The sequence below is a fragment of the Pantherophis guttatus genome, chromosome 6 (genome assembly GCF_059756535.1).
Source record: "Pantherophis guttatus breed Tessera chromosome 6, ASM5975653v1, whole genome shotgun sequence".
NCBI classification, from domain to species: domain Eukaryota; kingdom Metazoa; phylum Chordata; class Lepidosauria; order Squamata; family Colubridae; genus Pantherophis; species Pantherophis guttatus.
In genome coordinates, this window is record NC_142068.1 from 74117869 (window position 1) to 74135802 (window position 17934).

At 37.4% G+C, this 17934-nt stretch overlaps 1 protein-coding gene across 6 annotated transcripts in view; it reads right to left on the bottom strand.

Moving 5' to 3' along the window:
• The window catches only part of PCDH15 (protocadherin related 15), a 716117-nt gene that overhangs the window by 696184 nt on the left and 1999 nt on the right, over positions 1–17934 (bottom strand). The window lies entirely within an intron of this gene.

Genomic DNA, 17934 nt, shown 5'->3' on the forward strand with positions numbered 1-17934 from the left:
TATTCTCTAAGGGCCAATCCCCCTAGCAAGCAGCATTGCATTAATGAGTCACTTTAAAAAGGCAAATTTGACTTCTATGTTGTGTACCTTGAACACTCAGTATAAAATTAATTTCCACTCTATGAGAGTAATTTATTTTCAAGACAGAATATTTCTTCAAAGAGAACAGTATGTCATGCCATTTTAAAAACTCCTTATTGATTAGCAGCCCGGATCTAACAAGATATTTGACTTCTGTAAAATGCACTTAATTTCTTTGTCAGTATTTGATATTTCCTGATCTGAATTCCTTCATGACAATTCCTCTTAAAGAATGACAATTTCTTTCTATCTCAATAATTGAAAAGGAATTACTTATTAAAAATGTACATGCTAAAAGCATAAAATAATGCAGAAGGCATTGGATATAAAGCAATAAGTTATTATTAAGTTGCTAAAAACATTGACCAAAGCAAAAAAAGGTCTTTTTAAGCACCTGCATTAGCACAAATCCTTGAGCCAAATATATTGTTTTCCAGAGACCACGCATAATAAGGAAAATACTATTTAAAAGTATTCCATACAGATGCTACATTTATGTCCCATTCATGTACCCTTGAATCAGGTGAATGCACAACACTACTTTATAGCAGTTTGATAAAAATATATATTTCCAATTTATTCAAATGTATTTTCCTCTGCTTTGAATTTCCCCTGGCTTTACAGTTGGAGAGAAAATGATGATGGCATATAAGAGGTACAAAAGTCCTCATTTAGCAGAGACAAGAAACAGAGATAAGAAACTCCTTCATTAAACAATATGGTCATAAGCCATTGGCTGCATCTCTTAGCAATGGCAGTTCTGGTTGCCATAATTAAACAAGGATTGTGTGTGGCTTTTTGCTTTGGTCAATGTTTTTAGTAACTTAATAATAACTTAATACTTTATACGCTTTAAGCAAAGACTTCTTGTAACTGCAACTTTTGACTTCCTGCTGGCTTCCCCATTGATTTTCCTTGTGGGATGCTGGCATGGAATGTCACAAATTGTGATCATGTGATTGCAGGGCTCCTCTGGCAGCTCTAAGTACAAGGTGTGGTCATAACTATCACTTGTTCAGCACCTTCATAATTAAATGATGCCCACTTGTAAATAAAAATGTCAACTTATTGCTTTTTATGCAGGCGGAGCTTGGCCAAGCAGAAAGAGTAAAGAGTCTTCCATGGACTTTATTTCTTGATCTGGTCTGTCTCATAGAAAGACACACTATTTGCAAAACAAAGAGAAGACAAAACTAAGCATGGCAGTGGATCCTATTATTGTCATATTTCACCTAATGAATCAGCCTAGTTCCTGTCCATGAGAAAGATCTTATTTGGGAATATTTTTTTTTATTGAAAAGTTTTATAAGAAATAAAAACATTCCCCCCCCACCCTTTCCCCCTCCCCCGTTCCTCCCCACCCCCCTCCCTAGACTTCCCAGAACAGGCACAGGGTATAGTATTCACAAATATAAAGCTAAAATATGCTAACAAATTATTGCATTCATATTCTCCCTAAGTCTTTAACTTCTTATAACTCAAGCTATTTGGGAATATTTTAAAGGCAACAGTTTTATAGATTATGAAATGACTCACAAAGACAGAATGAAATTTTAAATTGTCAAGGAAAATGGTGACTCCCAATGTAGGGGATGTTTTAAAATTATTATCAGAATAAAGACATAAAGAGTTAATAAAGCTTGACCTAACAAGGTAATAAGTAAATATGAGATACAATATAATAAATTGTAATTTTCCATAATGTAGATTAACATATAGATTATATATCATATTCTTTGTTCAAATTATCTTTGTTAGTTAGTATTTTAAAAGTATAGCCACACTATTACGTATCCAAGGCACAGCCATGTTTGCTCAATGTGTGAACCCAAGACATACACAGCTTCTGGCTTGAGATATGTACCAGGTACTGGGTTGTACAGAAAAACAAAATAAGGGAATATCAAAGAGATGAGAAATGAAGGGGTTGGGTGTTAGCAACACAGTTCTAACTAATTTTAAAGTTTAGGTAGAATAGCAGATTATAGGCAAACTGTTAGCATGTGACTGACCTGGGCCTATCAACTGAGCCTGGAAAGGAGGGACAAGTGGCCGGTGTTAGAATCAGAGATGGGATTCAGCCCGTTTGGACCAGTTTGGGCAAACCGATAGCTCCAACGATCAGCTGAGAGCGAACCAGTTCACTCTGATGATAAACTAGGGCCGCCTACCCATCCCTGCATTATACTGACCTTTATTTACTTTGTTTGAAGCCCAGCTGATAGGTGCAGCAGAGCGCATTGCCGTGCCTCAGCGAAACAGTTGTTACCAGTTGAATCCCACCACTGGTTAGAATTGTATAAAATATACTTAGATCTGTAACTGGGTGTGGACTTCTATTGCTGCGCTAAACTGAAGTTTCACCAGCTTTTGCAAATGCTTTTAATACATCTTGCTTCTGGTTCACCCAAGTATTGTGTGGAGCTGTTACACACAACAATGTTTGTCACATACTGTGTGAACTACTAACCTATTAGCACTGTGTTTCCCTCAAAAAATTAATATATCTTGCTGCGCCCCTGTGAGTTTGCCATTTCTGTAGAGCCTTTGGTTCCCAAATTGTGTGCTTGGTTTTGGAACTCCAGAACACCACAAAAAAGTTACTGAGCCACAAAAACTGCCATGAATCTACAAGTTTTAGAACCTCTGGATTACAAATAAGCATACAGAATATATACAGCTCAATGTATGCTAGATATTAGTGTGCCCCACATATAGTTCTAATAGTGAATTAATTGAATTTGCACTATTGTTTAGATGGTAATGTATCACTCAGGATCAACGGAAGTTTAAATTAAATTGAAGATTTAAAACCAGCAATTTTTTTCCTGCTGATATTAAAAGGTTTTGTTCTATATTGATCCATGCTCAATGAGAAGCAGTACAAAAGGGAAAACACGGTCTTGCAGAATAGCACTTGAGTGGATAACCCATTAGATTTTTTAAAATCTTTTTTATTGCATTTTGTGCATTAGCAGCAAATACGCCATTTAAACAAGAAGTAAAGGACAGTATAATGAAACAGTAAGAAAGCCTAAATCAATACTCTGGAACAGAGAATTAAGTTTTATTTGTTATTAGCTCCTGTAATAAGAGAGAACTGTCGTTTGGATTTTTTTTTCCTGAGGAAGGAAAATAAAAAATAAGAACAAGAGAGTCTGGTCAAGATGTTTCATCCAACATGATGTCATAAATACAAGTTTTTGCATTGAATGGGCTAAATTCTGTGGGATTTTATGGATGTTCTGTCCATACCTCAGTATTCTGTATCCTGTTCTGGAAAGCTTCTTGTTCTAGGATATGTCATTGCTGATCCTAAAACTGTTCAGTCTGAAACAACACAGGATTCCCTGTCTAACCCAATTATGAATATATTCCAGATTTTATCAAGCCTTATGCATGCCGGATAGCATATGCTTAATTAGATACTCTGTTCATCTGAAGTTGCAATCTAAGTTTTGCAATCTAATGGAGTTCTGTATAACTCCATTATCCTGATCAGCTCTCTCTCTATATTCATCTTAAAATTCATAGCTATGGAAACCGCTAAATGGGTAGAATAATAATTTTAAAAAACAATTAAAATGATCTGATAAAGATTCCTAATGGATCTACATGAATGTGCCCACCTTTTGTATTGACTGTTAACATCCAAATGGCAGATATTACAACTTTTTCTCAGAGGGATAGTTGTCTACTATGAAATTGAAACCAACTGAATCTTAAATATAAGTGGTAAAAAAATCTCAAGACAACTCAAATAAAATCTCAAAGTAACAAACATGCCTAATTAACAAACATGCCTATTTGCCCATCTTCACTGTATTCACCCCAAATAGGCTAGTGCCGTGATAGTGAATCTGTGGCACGCGGAGCCATATCTGTGGGCCCACGAGCATTGCTCTAGCTCAGCTCCAGCGCGCATTGGCCAGCTGATTTTTGGGTCTTCTGGGTCCACCAGAAGTTGGGAAAAGGGCCGTATCTGGCCTACGGAGAGCCTCCGGGGATTGAGGGAGGCTGTTTTCGCCCTCCCCAGGCTCCAAGAAAGCCTCTGGAACCTCTGGAGAGGATGAAAAACGGACCTGCCAGGCCCATTAGTAACCTTTTTGCCATCAAATGCCAAAAGCAAGGGGAGCACGGGTGTGTGTGTGTCACATGCACATGCACGGGGGGGTGCAGGGTGAAGCATTGAATTATGAGTGTGGGCACACGAGCAACCCCTCCCCCCATGCTCCCCCTGCTTTTGACACACAATGGCAAAAAGGTTAGCCATCACTAGGCTTGTGTTTTACTGTTAGCTTCCACAATATATTGGAGAAAAAAATTCAAAATGTTAGTAACTCATCATTTTTGCTGGATAATGTTGATTGAAAGTCTAACTATAACTTCAATGTTTGGGGGGTGTTATAGGAATGTAACTTTGGTGATTTTTCCCTATTATCTTGTTTTTGTTTTAAACCTTCAAAATCTCAATGTCAACGGAGCAGAGAAGTGAGAATTACCCCTTCTTTTCCTTTGTCGGCAATTGAATCAGCTATATAGGACTGATCCCATAGTTTAGGAAATCCATCCTTCTTGATGGGACATTGTCCCTTCTTAAAATAGGCAGAACTCTACAAAAGTTCTCTTTTGACCTGGAATATTCTGTGTAACAATAGGTCAGTCTTATAGATTCAACTTTTGGCTAAAGTTGTTTATTCCCCCAGTTATTTCTGAATGACAGTAAATTTAAGAACCCACTTCAATCAGGCTTCCAACTATAGTTTGAGACTGGGGCTGCTTTGAACATTTTAATGCATAACCTATGCTAAAAACTGCATGAGACAAGTAGAACAATACTAGTTCTTTTGAACCATTTTAATTCAATATATTTTTAGTAGCTAATGATCAAAATATCTTTCTGGGTTGCCTAATGCAATTGGACTGTGGAAACACTGGTGTTCCCAGTAGTTATCAGTACACTGGGTGCCAAACCCAAAGATCTTAAGGTGGCAGTTATAAAATCCATGCTTTGACAAAATTTCTTTCAACTATATAATAAGGCCATACTTCTTGGATCCGTACATATACTATGCTTAAACTAAGCATCCTAGGTTATTAAGAAGACTCATACTCAATGAGTATGAAGACCAATACCAGCTAAAATATTGGTAGCAGTTACTTTACATTGTGGTGTGTGTAATAGAGGTCTTCAAACTTGGCAGCTTTAAGACTTGTGGACTTCAACTCCTAGAATTTTCCAGCCAGCTATGCTATACACAATGCAAGATTGAGCACTCTACTATCGGTATCTGTAATATATTCTGTAGACTATTAGGGAGGGTCTGTCTTCATCCTCTTTCTCTCAACCATATTATCTGGATTGAGTTTCTTACTACACCTCCTTACTACATTGCATCATATGCTCTGATTTAAATTAACCATTGCTCATGTATGCATCTTTAGTATTCACAACTTTTTAAGGGGATGAGTGGAACCACCCACAGCTTACCTCAATTTTTAAAAAAGACATTCATCAAATGTTCATACTTTGGAGGGCATACATAGTTAATTCCAATTTCATGTAAAATAGAAGATAGAATATTAGTTGCAATTAACCATACAACTATGTTATATATGCATTAGCACAATAAACTTCAATAGTACTGTAAATGGCATGAAATAAAAGTAGGATAAAAATTGCAATTGATCAAGGACTATATGACTTTTATTAATTCCAGTTTCAGTTTATATTACTGTATTATATTATTATAATTATAATCTAGTATTATTATATTTAACACCATACAGTTGTTCATTTGTGTAAAAGAACCTTTGGCCATTGTAATATGTATAAAATCAAAGCTGACACATAGAAATATGTCAGGATGATACCATATGTAGACTTTTGGCAAATTAACTTTAATATCTCATCATGAATGGTAGAATTCACAATTTTTTGCTTCTATTTCAGTGAATACACTCTGTTGTAAAATTTGTGCATATATGTTAAACAAATTGAATAAGCCTATAATTTTCAATACATTCTTTGAAAATTATCCTTTGAATACAATTCTCTGAAACTCCCTTGATGTCTTTTTGGAAAAGTATAGTAATTGTCTTAAAAACGTTTACTTTATACTATGATTTTCCTTCTCTGTGTGCATGATAATAACATAGCATTCAATTTTGTCTTGTCAGCGAGATCACACTTGTCATAATATATGTTTGATATTATATTAATACACATTATGGAAGCATGATGAATAAACTTGAGTCTGACATGCTCAATAATATTTATATACTTGTGGTTTTATTAGTAGACTTCTTTCACCTACACCTTGCTTTTCACAAACTGAAAGTTAATACAAATAGATTGGATGCCATGCCAATCAAGTTGATGCACAGCTAGCTCAAAGTTCATATTCAAGGAACAGTCATGAACTGTTCCTAGTGGGAGGTTTATTGAAGCAGAATGCCATATGTTTTACTCCTGGACTCTGCATTCTTCAGTGCTTTTATGAATGTACTGATAAATAAAAGTAAAAGTAAAGGAGTCCCTGCAGATTTTATTCCGCTAGTCATTGCCAACTATAGGGGTAGTGTTCATCTCCATTTCAAAGCTATTGAGCCATCGCTGTCCAAAGACATTTCCACGGTCATGTGGTCAGCATGATGTCTCAGAGAGCTGTTACCTTCCCATTGAAGTGGTACCTATTTATCTACTTGCATTTGCATGCTTTTGAGCTGCTAGGTTTGCAGGAGCTCAGGCAAGGATGGGAGCTCACCCTATCGCTTGGAGTTCAGATCTTGAAACTGGGCTGCCGGCTTTCCAGATGACAAGCCCAGCATCTTAATTACTGAGCTACCATGCTGCCCTACTGATGAGTAGGTGAATGAAAATAAGAAATATTTAGCCTTGGAGAGAGAAGACAGACAACAGGTGGTAATATTTCCAGATACCTGAAAATACGTCATACAGATGAAAATCAAAGCACTTTCTTAATACCTCTCTCTGTATTAAGGTAATGATAAGGGTTCCCCTCACACATTTGTTCCCGACTCTAGGGGGCAGTGTTCATCTCCATTTCAAAGCTGAAGAGCCAGCGCTGTCCGAAGACATCTCCATGGTCATGTGGCCAGCATGACTAAATGCCAAAGGCGCACAAAACACTATTACCTTCCCACCGAAGGTGGTCCCTATTTTTCTACTTGCATTTTTTACATGCTTTCGAACTGCTAGGTTGGCAGAAACTCGGACAAGTAACGGGAGCTCATCCCATTACGCGGCACTAGGGATTCAAACTGCTGAACTGCCGACCTGTCGATTGACCACCGCATCCTGAGACATCATCATCATCATCATCATTATGACTGTATTATATGGATTTAAATTATAGGAAAACTGAATCCAACAGATAAGGTGGGGGGGTTGATTCAAATAGCTCAACAGTGGAACCAATTACCCAGAGAAATGGTTAAACTCCCCTTCACTTGATGGGGACTCCCTTCAGGTCTAATAACAAGTGGAAATTAGATATCCAATTATTGTGTATTTTCAAATTTGAATTCATAATTTAAGGCAATATATTGACTCAAGAGTTTAAATTTTCCTTTTCAATATTGTGCCTCTACAATATATTAATAGTAGTAGATTTCATAAACTGGATACACTACTGAAAATCCTCAGCTGCAAAGGTGACTATTCAAAATTAAAACCTTATGAAAACCTCATGAAAAAGTTTTTCACACTTGTGACTTATGCCAGCAGCCAGGTAAGTAGGATCACAAGCAAACAATCAAGTAGAAAACAACAGCTTAATCAAGAAACTTCCAAGGAGGAAATCATATCCCACCAAAACTATCAGAGCAAGCTTATTGCATATTAAAAGGTAGCAAGTCTCATATTTTCTCACACTGATTATGTCACCTAGTTTTGTTTTGTTTTTTAATTTGATTTATATGCCACCCTTCTCCGGAGACTCAGGGCGGCTTACAGTGTGTTAAGCAATAGCCTTCATACTTTTGTATATTTTATACAAAGTCAGCTTATTGCCCCCACAAACTGGGTCCTCAGTTTACCTACCTTAGAAAGGATGGAAGGCTGAGTCAGCCTTGAGCCTGGCAAGATTCAAACTTACTTTAATTGCAGACAGCTGGTGTTAAATTACAGTGCCTTTGTCTGCAGAGCTATCCAGGCTCTGTTGGGTAATAAGATGTTTGCAAGCGAACAACCAAGCTCAAAGAACACCAAGCACCCAACTGTTCAGCTCTGAGCTACATATATTCTCTTCTACAAGGGCTCTAAAATCTGGAGTACACTTGCAAGTCTACATTTTGGTGAAATAATTGATTTTCCATTATTATCTTCACCAAAAAAAAAAAAAAAAACCCAACAGTGGATATGTTTTTGTGCTGGCAGTAAAAGCTAATGAATTATTCTGTACATCAGACAGAACAAATGCTGGTATTTAGCTCAGCTGCCAGTGTGCACGTGCATGCCAAAGGTTTCCATGCTCTATGAAGTAGTTCCAAGAATCCATTTTAAGCTGGAACTTCTTATGTGTCATAAATGGGAACTATTACAGAATGCCAAGTACAAATACTACTCTACTAATGAACTGTTGATGTGTGAATTTTTGCCAATACAAACAAACTTGTCCAGACCCAGAAGTCAGGAAAAGATGGGGAAGGATGCACTGGAAAATAACCTACTCTCATCCTCTCCTGATCCCCAGGACCCTATAGGCTGGAGTTGTAGACAGGGGCAGTTCAGCTCTCAATGCAGCATCATGGCAAAACCTGATGGGGCCAGTGAACCCTGGGCAGCAATGAGAGAAAGCAGGAAAAAAAATTGGGAGAAAGCAGGAAAGGGCCAGCTTCCAGTCCGCCATATGCATCCAACCCTCCTCCACTCTCCTCCCCCCATATTCCCTCCTGCCACCCTGCAAACCCCACTGGAAACATGTCATTTCATCTCGAGAGGACGAGCCTATGCCATCTTCATCAGATTAGCCATGATGCCATTACCCATGTAAAGCAAGAACTGTATTGTCCATTTTTTTTTAATGCTTGTTGGACAAGACAGATTTACAGCTTTTTGGAATGTAACCTATTTATAAGTAGAGCACTCTGTGTAGACATTTTTAATGAGATGAGTCTTGTACTCGTGTAGGATATGATTTAGTACTATAGTTTTCCCCAGCATAGTTGGCTAAAAGCTGTAGTAATGGAATGGAATAGATCCGAGCAGAATAGAACAGAACAGAACAGAACATAATTCTTTATTGGCCAAATGTGATTGGACACACAAAGAATTTGTCTCCAATGCATAAGCTCTCAGTATACATACAAAACAACAAAGTAATAATAATCATAATAATGATACCAATAAGGGAAGGTAGTAGAAAAGATGAAAAGGCTAATAGTAATACAGCTGTACTATATGGATAAATATATTTAGACATATGGCAGTACTATGGGGATTAGGTGTTCAGCAGAGTAATGGCATAAGGGGAAAAAAACTGTCTCTGTGACTAGTTGTTTTGGCATGCAATGCCCTGTAGCAGTGTCCTGAGGAAATTTTAACATTTTCAGAAAGACTTAAAAATATTCTATCCCTAGACACACATTTCTAATTGAAGACAGCTATGTGCAAAATTATTAATATTTTTGTTAATATTTCATTAATGGGCTTCCATAGCCTTCTTCAATACTGAAGAAACGTAACGATTAATACATACAGTACTAACAAAGCTGTTTTTTTTTCTCCAACAGGCCTCCAAAGTATTTTCTTATTTTATCAAATACATACCTGTTCCAATATTACTGGCCGAAAAACAAATGGGACTAAAACTACACCCAAATCTATACAAAGTATTTGTTTTGGTCCGCCAGCAGCCTGCGGAGCTGGCAGCAGAGTAGACAATGAGGAGGCTGGAGAGGAATATGGACCAGTCCTGGAGATGATTGGCCCATCCCATAAGACTTAAAAGAGGAGCAAAGGCACGTGAGCCTTTGCAGGAAGCAACATTGTTAATTCTGTTCAGTTTAAAGTCTGAAGCTCTGTTTGATTCTGGACTCCGTGTGGCTTTGCCAATTAGATCTTTGGCAGCGTGTCAAGGGAGATAAAGGTCAGCCTTATCACGAAGGACTCTTTACAACTATTTGGGACTCATCTGTGAATGAACAGAATTCACAGCTGTTGCAATAAAAGCTTTTTGGGATTACTTGTGTGTTTTACTGACTCAGGAAGCCTTTACCTGAACACCATCCAGGTAAAGTTTTTCTATTTGTCATACTCCTATGAATATTAAATTCATAATGTAAGAAGAGTCCACATTCCTCCACTCACAATTCCAGTACTTCTCCTATCAATTGGCAGTTCTGCTCAAGAGAATCAGTGTTATACACAAACACACCAAAAAATGGCTTTCTACATCTGTTTCTTTTCTCCTCTTAGCAGGCAAAATAGGAGTTAGGAACTAGCATCAGGTCTACCATGCTGTAAATACTAGACAAGATAAAATAGAGGATAGCTGGTATTTCCATGTTCACCACAACATATATATTTACACTAGCATTTTAAAGTGTGGTAGTTCTTAAGAAGTTGATTTGCCCTTTCTTTTTTTTAAACCAAGGAACGTCTTCCTCAAGGAAAAAAACAGTCCGGTTGCCTTTTGAAGGAAAAAAAAAGTTGGTTAGAGAGGACCATTGATTTGAAAGAGGGGTAAAGATGAGAAGGGAAACATTTTCTTCTTCTTCCTCAAGTAAAAAACAGTCCGGTTGCCTTTTTTGTGGGGGAAAAAAAGCACCTTTGAGATCTTTAATTAAAAACAGAAAGTTTATCCTTGTTCGTGCAATGTGTACATGCTTTCTTACCACCTAAATCTTTCTAATAATTTAATTTTAATTTACATGAAAGCTGGGACATGATCAGCGAAGTAAAGACAAGGATAGAGAAAGCTCGAACAGCATTCTTCAAAATGAAAAAGGTCTTCTGCAGTCACGACATAAGCCTAAGACTGAAAATCAGGCCTGTCAGATGTTACATCTTTTCTATCCTGCTCTACAGAGTAGAGAGTTGGTCTCTGACAGAAAACCACTTGAAGAAACTAGAAGCATTTGAAATGTGGATTTACTGACGACTGTTATGTATAAACTGAGTTAACAAAATCACAAATGAAGAGGTGATAAGCCGCCTGGGAAAGCCAAGGGAAATCATCAAAGCCATTAAAAAGCGAAAGTTAGAATATTTTGGACATGTGATGCGACACCCAGAAAAATACGGCATCGTTCACTTAATCCTCCAGAGAAAGATTGAAGGCAAATGAGATCCAGGCAGAAGAAGAACATCATGGAAACCTAACGGACTGGTTTGGACAAAACTCAGCAGTACTTTTTCATATAGCTGTTGACAAAAATAGGATTGCCAACATGATTGCCAACGTCCAATGACGGATATAGCACAACAAGAAGAAGAAATCTTTGTAGAAGGAAGTCTTCATTTGAAATCCAGAAATTAGCATATTGACCTTAAGAAACATTATATTCCAACTGTATTTCTATAAAGTTAACAATAAGCAAGTTTTTCTCTTATTTAGCTAAATCTGAAATCAAGGATTTATTGATTTTTTTGCTTAATTTGGTTGCAGTCTTTGGCAAAACACATCTTTTTTCCACCAATAGATTTATAATATTATGTCATACATGAAATAGCAAGCTATACCTTCTTTCTTTATTTTGTCACAAGCTTTTGAATAACACAGTTTTAAAGAATATCTTAAATCTGGGTAAATAAGTACTTTACATGGAACGTTTCATATAAATATAACTTAGAAGTATGTACAAAATCAATAGAAGTTACTAAGGAAGAATAACAGCATATAACATTGTATGCTCAGTATGCAGTTATTTTGATAGTGAATCACTATGATTCATTTGATAGACCTCAGGCCTTAGGCAAAATAATTCGAAACCAGCCAAAAATGCAGTAAGAGACATTTGAGATCCTTAGACTTTAGTTTAACTCTTATAGATCTTGCTGGGTTACAGTTTTTGGCAGTTGGAAGAAGTTAAGATCCTCTTGTAAGCAAAGGTATTACTATACTTTTTGCTCCAGTCTTCCTTAGTTTTCAGGTTCCATTTTATAAGTTATTTTTAATTACCTGCCAGATGTTATTTGTGGATCTTTACCACCAAGTCATTGAGTCATCATCTATATTGAGAAGTGATACCATCTGTTAATGTGTGTTGCCATAGGAAGAAGGTATAATACAATAGGAATTCCCGTATATCAATTGTTTCTTATTTTTTCATACTGTTGGAAGAAATGTCCATCTGGGTTCAGTTCCAAGTGGGGAGAAAGACACTGGAAACATGGAAGCTGTTTGGAAAGATGGCTTAATGGTGGACAGGACCACATGGTTTGAGGTCCTGGGCAATCGAGCACATGGAAGAGAGAGAGGGAGAGAGATTTATATCCAGTGTTGGGCCCCATCTCAGAACTTCACGTTCCTGTGGCAAGTGAAATATTCAATTGGTTGCAGTAAGACTCCCATGTGAAGTCATGTTAGTCTTGAAGTCAAGTTTGGTTGAAGCGTGCTGGGTGATGTAATGAAGGGGCTTGGTTGTGCCATATGGTGAGTTCTGTTCAGGGGTGGTTACCTGAACCAGTTCCTTTGCTACTAGTTCACAAATGTGAGCACACGTGCCACCACGCGCATGCACAGGGCCTTCCATGCATGCACAGGGCCTTCCGTGCATGCACAGAGTATCAAAAAAGGGACATGACAATGTCCAGGTGGGTGGGCGGAGCCTCCCGCAGCCGCCGCTACAGGTTCGCCCGAACCCGATAAAACTGGCTGAATACCACCACTGGTTCTATTGCTAGATGGGTAAAGGGCTAATCCTATTATATCCTAGAGCCGTGATGGCGAACCTATGGCACCGGTGCCACAGGTGGCACGCGGAGCCATATCTGTGGGCACATGAGTATTGCCCTAGCTCAGCTCCAGCACGCATGTGCGCACCGGCCAGCTGATTTTTGGGCCTTCCAGGCCCACTGGAAGTCGGGAAATGGGCCATTTCTGGCCTCTGGAGGGCCTCCGGGGGAGGAGGCTGTTTTTACCCTCCCCAGGCTCCAAGGAAACCTCTGGAGTCTGGGGAGGGCAAAAAACGGGCCTACAGGGCCCACCGTTAACCTTTTTGCCATCATGTGCCAAAAGCGGGGGTAGCGTGGGGGATGTCACATGCACATGTGCGGCGGTGTGGGGTGGCATTGAATTCTGGGTGTGGCCACACACGCACACAACCCCCCCATGCTCCCCATGCTTTTGGCACGTGATGGCAAAAAGGTTAGCCATGTCCCAGAAGGTCATGTCTTAATCCCATCATTCTGGAGCTGAAGCGGGGGGCAGGGAGCTGCAGGGAGCTGCTTTGTCTTTAAAAACATGTTTTCCTTTTCTCATCCAGGGAAATATAATATTCTGCCTTTTTAATATTTTCTAAAATATTTCATTCTTCTAAGAGGGGTGAGTGATAACCTCCTGCAATACTTTTTGAAAATGAGAGCAAGCATCACACTTCTCAAGTCTTTTAGCAAACATGCAAGTACTGAGAAATATACAATATGTTATTTTTTCCCATATTATCAGAGGATCTGTATATGGATAACTCCTTACTGAACGGAGGGGCAAAGAAATTTACACCTTGGGAACAGATCTAAGTTTATTAAATAATGTGGTGCCAAATAAGCAAAAATTCAGGATGTTCCAATTCCTGCTAATATTTTATTCTTATTAAGAACCTGCAAAATAGATAGAACTTGAAACTCATTACATTTAGCTTATTGTTCTTCCCTATGGTACTCTCAGAAAACTATTATAAGAGGAAAAGCCACTTCAAAATAGACTGTCCTAAAACAATTTCTTAAACACCTAAGTCAATATTAGTGATCATATATTTCTGTTTAAAATGCTGAAGGAGAGTGAGCTTTAAAGGAGCTGTGAGGAGCTGTAGTCCTGCAGAATGTTTAAACTGCAATTTCCAATAACCAGCCAGTGTGGCTGGTGCTGTAGGATATTAGAAGCTGTAGCCTAAAAGTATTGTAGTGTCACAAGCTCACCATCTAAGTAGACTACTACATTCAATTTCTTGAAGACCACACAAACTCACATATATAGGTATTGGAACATTAATTATGCAACAGAGACAGCTAAGCATTGAGTAATGAATAAAGAGCATAGGCTCTTGTGGTATTAGTCATCCTCTAATACTGTTGACTCAACTATCATATCTGAGTATTTTTCTTTCTTGCAGAAAAACTGCTGTAGACATGACAAGAAATAGAACTGAATGTCCATTCCGGAATAGTAGCTTCAACTGGAACATTGTTCAACTAGTCCAACAATGTGCTATTGTGATGGAATATTGTCTGGATTCCAAGGAGAGAGTGAATCCATTCCAGAGCTGCAACAGACAGTGTGGGAGAAAGAGAGTTAAGACAGCTCCTCCTGAGCAGTTCCCAGAATATATGTTGGGTATAAGCAGTTTGCTTTAGTTTTGGTTTATGGGTGAGGAACAATAAAGGAAATTGCTTAGAAGAGTATCAATGTGTTCTTCTTGGTTTTTGGAGCCTGGCTTCAATCTTGCCAAACTAAAGCAGGTTACTTACACCAAAGACATATACTCTGAGATCTACTGGAGAGGAACCATTCCAACTCTCTAAACTGCAATATTTTTTGCTCCCTCTGGAATGTATTTCCTCCTTCCTGGCAATTTGTACAACAGTCCATCACAACTATCAATAGTTCTGAGAAATGATGTATCAATAGCATTGCTGTATATATGCCCTTAACATTTGATAGTGCTTCAAACGATGCATTTGCCATTTCAGTAACTCCATTTCTTTAATCAGATGATTTTGATATATAGAAAGAAAAATAATATGTAGTTCTTTCAGCAGCCATTTCCAATGTATAATTGAATACAAGTAGTCCTCGACTTATGGCCACAATTGAGCCCAAAATTTATGTTGCTTAAGTGAGAAATTTGTTAAGTGAGTTTTGCCCCCATTTTATGACTTTTCTTACCACATTCGTTCAGTGAATCACTACAGTTATTAAATTGATAACACAGTGGTCAAATGAATCTGGCTTCCCCATTGATTTTGCTTGTCAGAAGGTCGCAAAAGGTGATCACATGATCCCAGGACATTGCAACCATCATAAATATGAATCAGTTGTCAAGCATCTGAATGTCAATCACATGACTGAATGTCAATCACCTGACCATGAGGATGGTCATAATTATGAAAAATGGTCATAAGTTACTTTTTTCAGCGCCGTTGTAACTTTGAACAGTCACTTAATGAATTGTTGTAAATAGAGGACTACCTGTACTAGACGTCTACAAATAATAATACTTTTACTTTTTCAAAAATTCCTCCCTTCAAATATTTCTACTAACAAAGACGTGCATTTGAAACTTTAAAAATAAGTAGGGGAAAATTTACTGAGAGAGGCACTATTTTTTGGAAAGAAAATGAGAAATACAATATACAATACATAAGATATCATAGTTACAAGAAATTTAGATATCAGGCCATGTTGACATTTTAAGCACTTGTGAAGCTATGCATTTAATTGAATTAATATATGATTCATCAATCACATACTTTCAAGGGGGTGGCTTAAGTGGAGCTTCCAATACAAACCAAAATGATATGTTTATTTTCCACATGTACTACAATCTTTTAAACAATATTTCCCAGTATATATTTTCTTTTGCTCCATTCTATTCCAGACTTTCCACAGTGTGCACCATCATGCTTTCCTCCAAATCTCTATTTAGTGCATTTAATATCACATACAATAATATTAAGACCTAAATTCAGTATTAATGACATTCAACACATATCTGACTATTACCAATGCCAAATAAAAATGTTGTAATTTATAGATTTGGATCAGTCCATTACTAGGTGTTATCAGTTAGCCTTCTCACTACCATGTTACTGAATATTTCTACTTCAGTTACTACAGCTAGTTAGTATATTGTTATTGATTAATTAGCAATAGCCTAGTTATTTACCATTACTTTTTGTTGACTATACAATAGGATGCAAATAAAGCTGCCATACTCTCTTACATGAGCTAAGTATTATTGAACTCAAACGTACTTCTATGTACATATAAGCAAAATAAGTTTTTAGACTAGTTGCCTGATCATAAACATACCTATTCATCATAAACAGTACTATTCATCAGTGAATAGTGCTGGGACATAATGCTATGAATTCATACTTGTATTTATAAAACATAAATTCCATTCATTCCACCAGATTCACCCTAATCATATCTATTTTCCCATATTCCATATTTCCATACAAAAGTAAAATTAATAATTTATAATAGAGGGGGTTGTTCTTTAGGAAAAGAAAAAATACTATGGGGCTTCTATAAAAGTAACTTCTCCATTTACTTCATATGACACTAAATGGTTTTAAGTCTTTAAGTCAGTTTTTGTTTATTTTACTTCTAAATAAACATCAACAGACTGGCTGTTCTAAGATACAGAAAGTAAATATTAAAAAAAATTCCCACTATTAAAAAACAAACAAAACAAGATTCTATGACTACTTGGACAGTCTCATTAAAATCTTTGGGACTTATTTTTGATTAAACATGTGCTGAACTACATCAGTATAAAACCTTTTGGTTCAGATAACATAGAGCTGTCATTAAAACTTCTGACTTATTTGAGAAACAATTTCCTATGTCAGAGCAAAATTGCTTATTACTTTACTACAGTTTGAATCAACTAGAAGCCTGCTCTTCTCATCCATATTTTAATGATCTACTAGGCTGTTCGGAGAAGAATGCTAATTATGTATTTTGTCAGTAAGCTTCATCAAGTCAAAAGCCAAAAGCTCACAATTCAAAGACCAAAAAGCCAAGAAAAATTACGCACAAATCCCAGTAACTGTCACATCACCTGTGAGTGGTTCCAAGAACAAGAAAACAAGGTTCTGTGCTGGTAGTATTGCCATTCCAGAATAATAAATGCTTTTACCAGAGAAGCTTCCACTTCTTGCTCAACCTCCCATATTTAAAACAAGACTAGAGCCAAAATCAACTAGTCCCTTTTATTTTTTCCATAGTGCCCAGAGATCTGAGAAGAAATGCCACCTGTGGGGCAACAGGCAACACAGCGAGCGTTACCCTACCTCCACATATAATTTCAGAAATAAAATGTAACAGCAGCCTCTCTACTGCTTCAAGTACTAGAACAGAACATTTCTCTGGCTAATTACCTTATGCAGATATTAATATTCTCTCTGCTATTAGGCCATGGCATATAGCACGATGTTTGCTCCAGAAGCAGAATTTGACTTATACAGTGTAATACACTCTCTGTGATTTGTTTTAACAGCAACACGGGGTACTTTGCTGTAGATCTATTCAAACGATTACACGAATAACACAAAAGCTCACCTCTGCCACAAAAGCTCCTGAAACAGAAAAAAAGTCGTGCCTCTTTAGATTTCCTGTGACCCCTTCGCTTCATCCAAAATCTCGCCCTTTCCTCCTATCATCGTCCTATTCCTTTTTTTAAAAAATCACGCATAGATAGGATTAACACTAAACAAGTAGTTTCTTTCAGAGCAAACGAAGGAAATGATTTCATCCTTTTATCTCATGGTGATGTGTCTAGGCTGCCTTCATTAGATGTTCAACAGCGGCCTGGGAGATGGGAAACATATCGTCAAAGCCGATAACGCTTAAAAAAAGCAAAACTGTCCTTTTATTACAGAACAGCCATCCCTACAAAGGGGACAGAAAGTTTTGTCAGGGCAAAGTAGCTGCCGGAAGA